Below are 12,528 nucleotides of genomic sequence, written 5' to 3' on the forward strand. Positions count from 1 at the left end.
CTGAAACAGTTATCTTCAGCATTTGTTTTCCGGCCTGGTAAATGAAAGTTGTATGTTAATAAGAAATTAGAAATTAGAATCATCTGCTAAGAGAAATTAGTCAAAGAAATGTCAAGAAATAGGTTTGATAACCATATATTTGGTTTGTGGTAACCTTATAACAGGAAATATTAAATGCATTTGACTATAAGATATTTTCACTTGCTTAGATTTTCTTTTCTTTTTTTGTTTCAGGTGTGTGATTATTTTATTTTTATTTTTTTTTACATAAACTATTCATAATTCTTTTTTTTTAAGTTTGCTTATGAATTTGGAAAATATTGATAATTTTCTAATCCTGTTATTACTGTTATGGAAAACACAGCAGACTGTGTTTGTGGATGTGATATTTTCAACCCACACTTCAAGAATACAAAGACATCTACACGGAGGCAGAAAATTAAAGATGACTTACCTCCAGATGTCCCACTTACTGACACCAGGAAACTGTTAAGATTTTGCTGATACCCGCCTCAGAATTAAATTCTTGGCCCCACACTGCTGTTACTTTCTCAGTACTGAGCTCGGGAAGAAGTCACATAGACACAGAGTTCAGTGAAAGGTTCTTAGTTTAATGATGAAATTGTCAGTATATATACAGAGAAGGATGAAGGACGAGGGTGGAGGTCTGACAGTTAGATCATTGCTTGACTTAACTAGGAACAGTTTTTTTTGTGTCAGAACAGGGACAGGGACTTCTGTGTACTCACATAAGAACATGTACAGGCTATCAGAGGAGAGAGAGAGAGAGAGAGAGATCGAATGGAGAGAGCAGAGAGATCAGACATGCCTAAGTTATGTGGAACTTATCACTGTAAGAAATGAAGTCTACTTAATCTTCTCCGTTCTGTATTAGAAAATGTTCTTGATGTATTTAGAGAAGTCTGTTGTATTTATTGAAACTGACCCAAATTACCAAACATGCTATCCCAAATTACCAGTCATTAAAAAATTGTTTTCAGTCTGTCTTGACAAAAAGGGTAAGCCTTGCTACTTTCTTCGCATATGTATAGTCAACACCTTGAGGATTTCAGAAATGTATCATGTATTGGGGTATTTGTTATATTAATGGCAAGAAAGCTTAGACAATTTGAAAATCAAAAACCTGTCTCAATACGTCTGAATTTGCAACATTGAATGTTTTGTATACAGTAGATGTAAAAGACTTAATAAAGGCTGTTCATATCTACCAATATTCATATGAATTGTGCATATCTGCAAGGTGCAATATTTGAACAATATACATGTACAGCAGACTGAGAACTGTAGTTCAAAGGTTTTAGGTTACAAGTGTCCACAGTGTATAGTTGCAAATGCATGAGAGATATTAGTGGTATATGGTAGTGCACACTTACATTGCATATGAAGTTATAACGTTACCGGTATTTATTATTTATGATGATAGTTTCTGGGTTGTTTCTGGAAGTCCAGTTCAGAAATGTAATGCCCCAGGAGAGGAAACTGGTCTTCACTTATGCCTGTTGATAGCAGCAGGACAAACAAATGGTGACAGGAATGAATGGGGTTCTTGCAGATGCTTAAAGTTTCCAAATACTTTTTGTTTTATGAATACTTGTGTACATAACCAAAAAAAAAAGCCATATTAGTGTAATATGTGGAAAATGAGAGAGAAATGTTCAGTAAAAGACCATATACAAATTTGTCAGTGTATGGGTATAAAATCCAGTGCTTCTGAAGATCCTCTGGTTGCTATGTTCGAAATTGCCACAACAAAAAAAAAGTGGTGTAAAGGGATGTATGGATCAATTTGGGCTTGGATAACATTATGGTAACTACATACTGGCAGTGTTTATCACAACCATTATACCATAATGTTATAGTGACTGCCTACTGTATGCTAGATAGTTTGTTCTTAGCACTAAGAGCAATACAGTTCTATCGGCAGATATTTCCTTAAAGAAGTTGGACGACAGCATTGACAAGCCTTTTCCTCCCTCCTTACCACTCCAACTCCTGGGTTAAAACAAATGCCTTGTGATTAGCCTTTTGGGAAAAAGGGGAAGCTCTGAGCACAGAGCAGTGGCTAGTGGGAGAGGTCATTTCTGGGCTGGGAAAATGTAAACAATAACCTAAACATACAACAAAAATGGACATTTTAAAGTTACAAACTGCATCTTTAAATACGAGTCTCAAACACTTGGTGCAACCATTCACTGTGCAATTGCTGCCGGTCCACCCAAAATGAGCACGTCTAGTTAATGATTATGTTTCTACTAGTTAATAAAAGATCAGATATAACTAACTTATTATAGACCCTAACAGCCTTATTCTTCAGATTTTACATTAAAATTCCTGTGACAGGACGTGATCTTTAAAAAAAATATTTGTATCTAAAGCAGACAGGGTTAACAAACATATCTTCATGTGCCAAAATGTCACTGTGAAAAACGTGACTGGAAACATACCCACCTACACAGGTACCACATACATTAAAGACATGTTCAGGAATGTGTACTCTCAAAGCAAAGGGCATAAAAAAGGGTAATGCTTTCTTAGTGAATTCATAGAACCTGTTGTGCATAGCAGTTCAAGAAACGTGATTTCCTGCTCTGATAGGTGAGCACACACACACACACACACACACACACACACACATGTTCTTTCATGGTTCTTAATGTCTCAGAAGGGCACCACAAAAATAGCAAGAAATAGGTCAGGGTGGTCATCACCACAAAATAAACTCTCACTGGGTCACTGGATCTGATGAAAATCCCAGAAAGGATTTATTTTGAGATAATCAGCTACATTAGCTCACTTACACAGCTAGGCAACCTTAGAAATTAAGTATCATTAAACTGCCTCCCATAAGAAAAACAGTCCATAATAACTTCCCCAAAAAAAAATCAACCGACAGAACTTCACAGCAAAACAAACACTAGCGGACTAACCTATTCAGTACTACATTAGAAACAAATATCAAGAAACTGTGTAAGGCGTGAATAAAGTAGCGCTAGGCAGTCTATGTCACCTTTTAAACATCTAACTATTAATGGCTAATTCAGTATCACAATATTACACTCAACATTTCCATTTTGAGAATATCAATATGAAAGGGCAATGTTGAGTGACAGTGAGTTATAAAAATTCACAACTGGGCAATGCTAGAGGGCAAGCTTTTTAACTTAGTTCACTTGTTATTCTTGTGTCCATTGATCAGTAGCATCGGATCAGACTACATATAAACAAATTACTTTTATTTTCGTGTTGGAAACAGGGGAGTTTCTGAAAGTTTGCATATTTAGAAGATAACGAGGCCTACCTCAGAGGGCCTACCCCGACAACAGTGACGCTTAATCCTTTAGCAAAGATTAAGGACATTGATTCCCAGACACATTTTCAGGTTGTTATTGACAGACCTGGGGTCCCAAGCAATAGCTTATCCCAAAGCCAATATCCCTTGTATTGATATTTTGGCCAAAATTTACAGTCAGCCTTGACTTGTCAAGACAGTGTTCTACTTGCATGGCAGTATGATTCATTTTTGTCTCCAGTCAAATTCAACTAGGAGACAGCAATGTCCTGATAATGCAGTGGCAGTGTAGTCTACTATGTGGCTAAACTTGCACGTCAAGATCCAAGCAGCAGCTGTGAAGGAAACTTTTTGTTTGCATTATGTTTAACTCTGACGAGACGCTAAGCTTCCAGACTTTAACTTCTTGTTGAGAGACCTGCAGCACCCATTACGATAATAGTCATGACATGTGAGTTTATGCTAGAATGCAGGATATCAGTGTGAGTGTTTGTAAAATGCCACCAATTAGTTAAAAACTACTTGTAATGTTGCTAAGCAAGACAGCTTACAAGTTGCATCATGTTAACTGATGTACCCAGTGTTGGCATTTTTAATGTATGCTTTTTCAGTAATCAGGGAGTAGAAGCAAGAAAGAAAAGGAGGACTAGCACATGCACAGATAACATAGGGTTTAGAACAGAGTTTCGAATTTCAAGTTCAGCATTGTGGTTTATTAAATATGAAGTGCATCACATTTGTGCACATTTTATCATGGTTACAACACTGTCTACATGGTGCATATGGTTATATACCATGTGTTAGCATTTAAACTGGAATTATTATCTGTGGAATTATTATCACAAAAAAGGAAGTCCTATACGGTACCATACAGACAAAGTAAATTGCTTTATTACAAATAGTAAAACAAGTCGAGAGAACTGACTCACTAATATCTGTTATAATGGCCATAGCTAGTGTCTGAGACAACGGCCTCAAGGAAGCATTTGAACTTTATGCTAAATATCATGAAGGCGTTATACTAAAAACTCAGAAAAAGTTGTTTTATGCAGCTAATATTTTCACACCTACACCCATTTCTTTTTTGTTTACGTTTGCAACATGTACAGCAAGCTTGCTGTGAAACTTTGCAAATTCAGTGACATCAAAGTTTATAACTAGAACAAACAACAGCAAAACAAGAGCGCATGAGCCGTGCACTGATCTTATCGCACAACATATGTCTTTGAACTTCTTCGCCACTGTCCCACAGCGGTACCATACTTCGTCAGCTGTGATCTACTTCTATACCTAGAAAAACGCTTTTTTACATATTGCTTTTACATATACTTTTAATAAGGGAAGTTTGTTGGTTATGGCACTGTAAGACCAGAAGAGTTCAAGAGTTCAAACCTCAGGACAGCCAACAAGCCACTCTTTACCTCTGACTCCTTAACGAAATTCTTGGATTGTATCTGGTCTCATTTTTAAGTGTCTTTAGATAAAAGTATGTGGATTCTTTCATGGTAGATAGCTATAAATATGCCACTAAGACACTGGTTTTCTTTTTGGATCAAACTACTTTTTTTTTATGGCTGAAAGAAAATTTCCTTTGAAAATGTCGATCTGTAAAAGAGATTGCATTTCAGACCTGCCTTGTTAAATACATGGCCTGATGTATGGTGATGTGGTTAGAGTGATTCTACCAAATTTGTAGCTTTGTACATTGCATTTGACTTACTTCTGTTTTAATATATTTATGTAGTTGTGTTTACAGAGTAATGTTGCATCATGGTCCTAGAAGCATAATATCTCTTCCCACATCATACATGTGTATGGATGGTATGAGAACAAAAATGCACTTGACTTAATTAGGCTATACATAACTGGCTTATTTAGGACTTAGCTAATAGTAATCAATCAGTCACTGGTGATGTGTCTCTAAAGGCCCAATCATTCTTACACATGCAGATTAATTATTTGAGTTCGAGCTCAAAATGTCATGCATCACTTGTGTTATACTTTTTATATATTATATAAAAAATATAACAGATATTAGAATTATTGTTGGGTGCCAATAATTCTGGAGAGGACTCTAGTTGATTTTCACTTCATAATGAATTTCTGATCGACCTTTGTATCCTAGCATCAAAGAAACCTCTCAGATATGGAATCAACGGCTTCATCCTGCCACAAAATTGTGATTGCTGTAACAAATATTGTTTTTGCTAAACCACTAGATACTATCAATGAAATAGTGCAGTTATCTCAGAGTACATTCTCCTTAACCACATAAATTACAATGACTGTTGTTTCTGTAGATTTACATTTGACACATTATTAGAATTATTAGGTAGAGCCCAACTGAAACATTTTGTTATTAAAGAACCAACAGTGATCATTTCCACCAGAAGTGTATGTTTACAGTATATCTGATCGATTTTCCCTTTTCTCAGCTTCAAAATGGTTTCTCTTCTCCCATAGACAGTGAGAGACAGTGGGACTCCCAATAACAAATGCAGTCTTCACAGGTCTGACCAATTCAATCTTTTGAATGTAATATTCTTGGCAGTAGAATATTATATATATATACATCGTCAATACTGCTTATCCTACACAGTGGACTCAGGGCAGAAGGTGGGGGACACCTTGGACTGGGTGCCAATCCATCGCAGGGCACAATAACACACACATTCACACACTACAGAAAATTTGGAAATGGCAATCAGCCTACATTACATGTCTTTGGAGTGGGAGAGGAAACCGGAGTACCCAGAGGAAACCCCAAAGCATGGCGAGAACATGCAAAATCCATGCACACAGGGCGGAGGCAGGAATCAAACCCCCAACCACGGAGGTGCGAGGCAAACGTGTAAAACCTGCTAAACACTAAGCCAACGTGCTTTGTGGCAGTTATGATGAGCCTATGCACACAAGACTGAAACTCTGTGTATGTGTATATTCAAACATTTTTAGAGGGGAACCTGTCTTATTTATTCCCCTCTCATATCTAATGTCTGGTGTTCCCTTTGCTATTGAGGTGTGTGGTGTCATCATGCCAAGATCTAAAGAGAACTTCAGAAAAAAAGTTGTGGATGCCTATGAGTCTATCAAGGGATTTAAATTTTTTAAAAATTTTTTAATTTCAAATTTTTTTTTTATTAACACATCATTCCACTGTAAGAAAAATCATCTACAAATGGCACAGATTTCAAGGACTGGCTGTCCCAGCAAATTCAGCCCAAGACCAGACCATCTGAGGCAAAATGAAGTCTCCAAGAACCACAAAATTTCATCACAGGTGCTGCTAGTAAGTCTTGCAACTCTGCATGCTTCTACAATCAGAAAGAGATTGCACAAATATGACCTGCATGGGAGGCGTGCCAAGAAAAAGCATTTGCAAGACTATAGTTTGCTAATGAGCATTTAGGCAAAGACCAGGCCTTTTGGAATAATGTGCACTGGATAGACGAATCAAAGACAGAGTTGTTTGGCCACAGTAACAGCAGACATGTTTGGTGCAGACCAAAGACAGCTTTTCTCAAGAAGCACCTTATACCAACTGTGAAGCACGGTGGTGGAAATGTTATAATTCCCTGGCTCAGGGAAAAGTCAGCTTGCATTTATTGATTCAACTATGAATTCTGCATCATATCACAGAGTGCTTGAAGATAATGTGATGCCATCTGTCCAAAAGTTGAAGTTGAAACGAAAGTGGACCTTTCCAAAAGATAATGATCCTAAGCACACTAACAAATCCACCAAGGCTCAAAAAGAAGAAATGGAGGGTTATGGAATGGCATACTCAAAGCCCGGATTTGAATCCCATTGAAATGTTGTAGAGGGATTTGAAACGGGCAGTACATGCAAGAAAACCCTCAAACTGAAACTGAAAGAATAAATGTATGGAACAGTAGTCAAAAATTCCAGCAAGCCTGCTGGACAATTATGCAAAACGCCTACAAGAAGTTATTTCTGCAAAAGGGGGCAATACTAGCTTCTGAGGCCAAGGGTGTACTTACTTTTTCTACAGAGGAATGGCACATTTATTGATATTTCTGTTGAATAATTCATTGAAAAAGTTAATTTTCCTTGTGGTTTAGATCAAGTATATCAACTTCAGTAATAGGCACTGTTTCAAAGATGATCAAATGTTTGCTTGGATTCGCTTATTATTGCATATTGTGGACTGTATATAAACATCTGTTATGTGAAATAGTTTATTCAGGACAGTACTAAATAAAAAACAAGATGCAAAAACAAAATTTTTATGATCCCTAATTAAAAAAAAAAAACTATCAACATTTTGCAGATTCTGCAAGGCATATGTAAACTTATTACCTCAACTGAAAATGCTTTTAAAGATAATTCTGTAGCATAGCAGTTGCATCTTCAACATTACAAGCAAACTGTAATGGAAAATGGATTTTTTTTACTTTGCTAGTCAGACGTTGTAACTCAAAGGTCTTCATAAGAAGTAACGTTAATGAAACTAGTCTAAAATCGTTTACATATGAGATGACTAGATCACTATCTCAACTATCCTTTAAGATCTTTTTACTGTAACTGAAAATCCAAAACATTCTTCATTTTTATCTTCGAAAAATCAACATCATATTGTGTCCTTAAAGAAAATATTGAGAAAATAGAAAATTTGTGTCTGCTGGCAATAGTTTTTCAGTTCAGACAGGACAGCACTGAATAATAATATGTACTGCAATAAGCAAACAGATGTTGTAAATAGTCTCAACTTATATAGTGCTTTTTAACCTTAGTAGTTCTACAAAGCGGTTTACACTGTGTCTCATTCACCCATTCACACACACACACACACACACACACACACACACACCAATGACAGCAGAGCTGCCATGCAAGGCGCTAGCTTGCCATCGGGAACAACTTGGGGTTTAGTGTCTTGCCCAAGGACACTTCGGAATGTGGAGACAAGTGGGCCAGAAATCGAACCGCCAACCCTGCATTATTACAACCCTGATTAGTGGACAACCCACTCTATTATGCATACTCACACTCCTACAGATTTGTTCCAAAATCTAATATGGAAATAGAGAATGTGTCATTGCTGACACATGACCACGGAGAATGGTCTATCACCCAAACAACATTTGGTCAACAGTCTAATAGTGAGCCCTTCATGTGGTTGTGAATGTGAATAATACAAACATCAGAATATGGAGACATGTGATCTTAGTGACTTTGATAGTTCATGGTTGTCATGGGTGCCAGATGGGCTGGGTTTGAGTGTTTGAGAAACCGCTGATCTGATCGGATTTTCACACAAGAATATAAACAACATAGATCGAAAAACAAAAACATCAAGTGAGCGGCAGTTCTGTGGGTGGAGATACTGTACCTTGTTTAAGAAAGAGATCAGAGGCGTATATCAACTGGTTCAAGCAGACAGGACAGCTACGATCACTCAAATAAGCACTTTTTTACATTCGTGATGAGCAGAAAAGCATCTTAGAATTCAAGTCAAACCTCTAGGTAGTGTTCTTAATATAGTGGCCAGAGTGTATAGTGTGGTGGCATGTTACTTTATTAAAGTGAGTATATAATATTCCTGACTAATATTCTAGATATATCTACTATAATAGATTATATAGTATTATATAGATAAATCTTGTACTATTTATGTGTAGTATTACTCAGTGTCAGTAAAGCACCATACATAACCCAAAGGCTGCTTTGCCTACTATTCCTTTACACACATTTCTCAACTTGCAATTTCCTCTTGTGAGATTTGTTGGGGTTTTTCTTAAAATCCTAAAGCGCAATTTGCTAGGCGACTCCTTGAAGAGCTGAAGAATACCATCGATACTACAGACTCCAAGAGGAGAACATTACCAGTAGAAAGCACTGCAATCTGCTGAAATATTCTTTTTTAAAACACTGAATGAATACATATGGTGCTACTTCTCTGGATATAAAGCATACACAAAAATACATTAGAACAGTGTTGAGTTGGCATGTGTGGGTGAGGCAAACATAATCTGTATCGTTTTGTATCAGCCGTAACCTGGTGAAGAAAAACATACAGGAGTGGCAAAAACAGTCTGGTTTATGAGAAAGGGGGCAATACTTTTAAATCTTTGGTTTAAACCAGAATAAATGTCTTGAGTCTTGTGTTAAGATGATGTCTCAAGAGGTAGTAATGAAAGTGTAATTTTGGGACAAATTCATTTCAACAATACTGACAGCATTTATAGCACAAAACAGAGCACTCAGTGTTTAAAAATGACTGTCTACAATACAAAGTGGGTATCGTGTAGCCATCTATGTCATTTATATCTGTCATTATATCAAAACTGCACGGTCCTGTAGGTTTATTCTGTATAACGTCAAAAAATCAGACTGTATCTCACTGACCACGCCACACAGCTACTAATCCAGGCGCTTGTAATCGCAAAACTGGACTACTGCAACGCGCTGCTCTTGGGCCTCACAGCCAGCTCAATCAAAACCCTTCAGATGATTCAGAATGCAGTAGCATACCTTGTTTTCAACCAGCCCCAAAGGACCCACATTACACCCCTCCTCATCTCCCTCCACTGCCTTCCTGTAGCCACCCACATCAAATTAAAGGCCTTGATGCTCACGTACAAGACCTTGTCTGGAACAGCACACACCTACCTCAACACTCTCCTTAAGTTTATGTTCCCTCCAGCAACCTGCGATCTGTTAACAACTGATGCCTGATAGTGCCTACACTCGACGAGGCACGAGGTCCCTTTCCACAACCTTCAAACTGATTGCCCCTCAGTGGTGGAACAAACTTCCAACCTCAATCCAGACACCAGAATCAGTCACTGTCTTCAAAAAATGGCTAAAGACCCACCTCTCTGCTTGATATATCACTTTACACTTGGATACACTTGGACATCTGCTAAGTGAATAAAATGTAAATGTCACAGTCATGGTGGCTTAGCGGTTAGCACATAGCCTCACAACTCCAGGGCTGGGGGTTCGACTCCTGCCTCTGCCCTTTGTGCATGTTCTCCTTGTGCTTTGAGGGTTTCCTCCCCCAGTCCAAAGACATACACTGTAGGCTGATTGGCATCTCAAAATTGTCCGTAGTGCGTGAATGTGCCTTGCGATGGGTGTGCAGAAGGTCCAGGATGTCCCCCACCTTGTGCCCCGAGTTCCCTGGGATAGGCTCCAGGCTCCCTGTGACCCTGTGTAGGATGAGTGGTACAGAAAATGGATGGATGTAAATGTAAAAATATCTAACTAATTAGCCAACCAGTACTATATCACACTAGCTAGCCAGTAAAAGTTTATATTACTGAAAAGAAATAAACTGTATCAAATCCAAAATCTACTAGCCATGGAATCCTCCTCTTGTGCTGAAGTAGTAAAAGCTGATGGCAGTCATGTGACCATGTTAAAATAGTATTGCGACACAGAGTACATTTTGTCCAATCCTTATAAAAGCTCATTTCTCCCTCAGGCTGAATGAGAGATCGGGGTAATAAATGTGTTTGCACAATTCTGATAGTGTGTATGTCAGTGTCAGGGCTGTCAGAGAACCTGCTACACAGGTTTGTGCTGTAGCATTCAATATATAGTTGCAATTAAAATAATTCAACTCTCATTACAAATCAGGTTTATTTTCAAAATTTACAGACTTTCAGCTGTTTGCGATGAACAACTCAAACAAAAGCAATTGAAATAGTTCAACACAACGAATGCTTCAAGTGGTTTCCCCGAATTCAACTGAAAATGCAACTTATAATGACTTCTCCAGTTTCAAAATGATTCAACCCTCTGACTAGAATCCCTCACAACAGCACAAATATGCAAAACAAATGTTGTTTCAAGCACACCTGATGCAATGAAGACTTCATTAGTCGCACCAGGTGTGTTTGAGCTGGAACACATGAAATACCTGAAATGGCTAGGGGCAGAAAATTTATGAAATACCTGGACGGGGCAGAAAAAGAAAGCTATCAACAGCTGCAACCAGATTTCTGAGAAGGCAGGTTGTGAAAAACCTTCGAGTGACTACAAAAGACCTGCAGCAAGACTTGGTTGCAACAGGTACTGAGGTTTCAGTGAGCACAGTATGGTGCGTACAGATGGTTTATATGCCAAAACTCCAAGACGTACAACACTACTGACCCAAAAGCACAAGAAAAGTCAGCTCAAAATCATATAAATAAGCCACAGAAGTTTTGGGATTCGGCTCTGTGGAACAATGAAATGAAACTTTTCAGCACGATGGATCAGCGGTATGTCTGGAGGAAGCAGAATGAAGAAAGAACACTCTGTCCACAGTCAAGCATGGTGGTGGCTCGGTGATGCTCTGGGGCTGCTTTGCATCCTCTGGCCCTGGAAACCTGCAGCGTGTAGAAGGCAAAATGGATTCATTGAAGTATCAGGAAATCCTAGGAGAAAACGTCATGCCGTCTGTGAGGAAGCTGAAGCTTGGCCGTCAAACAGCTGAAAGTCTGTAAATTTTGACAATAACCCTGATTTGCAATGGGGATTGAATAATTTTGATTGCAACTGTATGCAAGGATTTTTGGATGTCAGCGCTTTGTGATGGTCAAGAAGTTTTCCACTATGGGAAAATCTTTGGGACAGAGGTGTTTACACTTTTGGGTTTCTCTGTAACATGACTACAAGCTGTATTTTTTTTTGTCTCATTAAATTCAACAGGGAGAATGAGAGAGAGGCTGCAGAGAGAACAACTGTTTAAAGCTATTATGATATATGGGATAACAAACAGTTTAAAAAAGTATGATGTGTTGATCATTAATAAATTAAAAATTGTAAGAAGAAAAAACCTTTACAGTGGTAACAGTACCTCCACTTTGCGTCAGGGCAAATCCTACCACCCCCATCCATCCATTTTCCATACTGCTTATCCTACACAGGATTGCGGGGGAGCCTGGAGCCTATCCCGGGGAGCTTGGGGCACAAGGTGGGGGACATCCTAGACAGGAAGCCAGGCATTCACGCACACATTTTCACACAATTTAGCCTATAACGCATGTCTTTAGGCTGGGGGAGGATACCAGAGTACCCAGAGGAAACCCCTGAATCAAGGGGAGAAAGTACAAACTCGATTCAAACCCCTAACCCCAGCGGCACTAGGCAAACATGCTAACCACTAAGCCACTGTGCACTCTAACTCACACCACCATCTAGTAGATTATTTTATTTTATAACATTATATCATTGTTCTATAAAAAAATTAAAATAATTTTTCGTAC

This window comes from Ictalurus furcatus, chromosome 5, assembly GCF_023375685.1.
Source record: "Ictalurus furcatus strain D&B chromosome 5, Billie_1.0, whole genome shotgun sequence".
Classification (NCBI taxonomy): domain Eukaryota; kingdom Metazoa; phylum Chordata; class Actinopteri; order Siluriformes; family Ictaluridae; genus Ictalurus; species Ictalurus furcatus.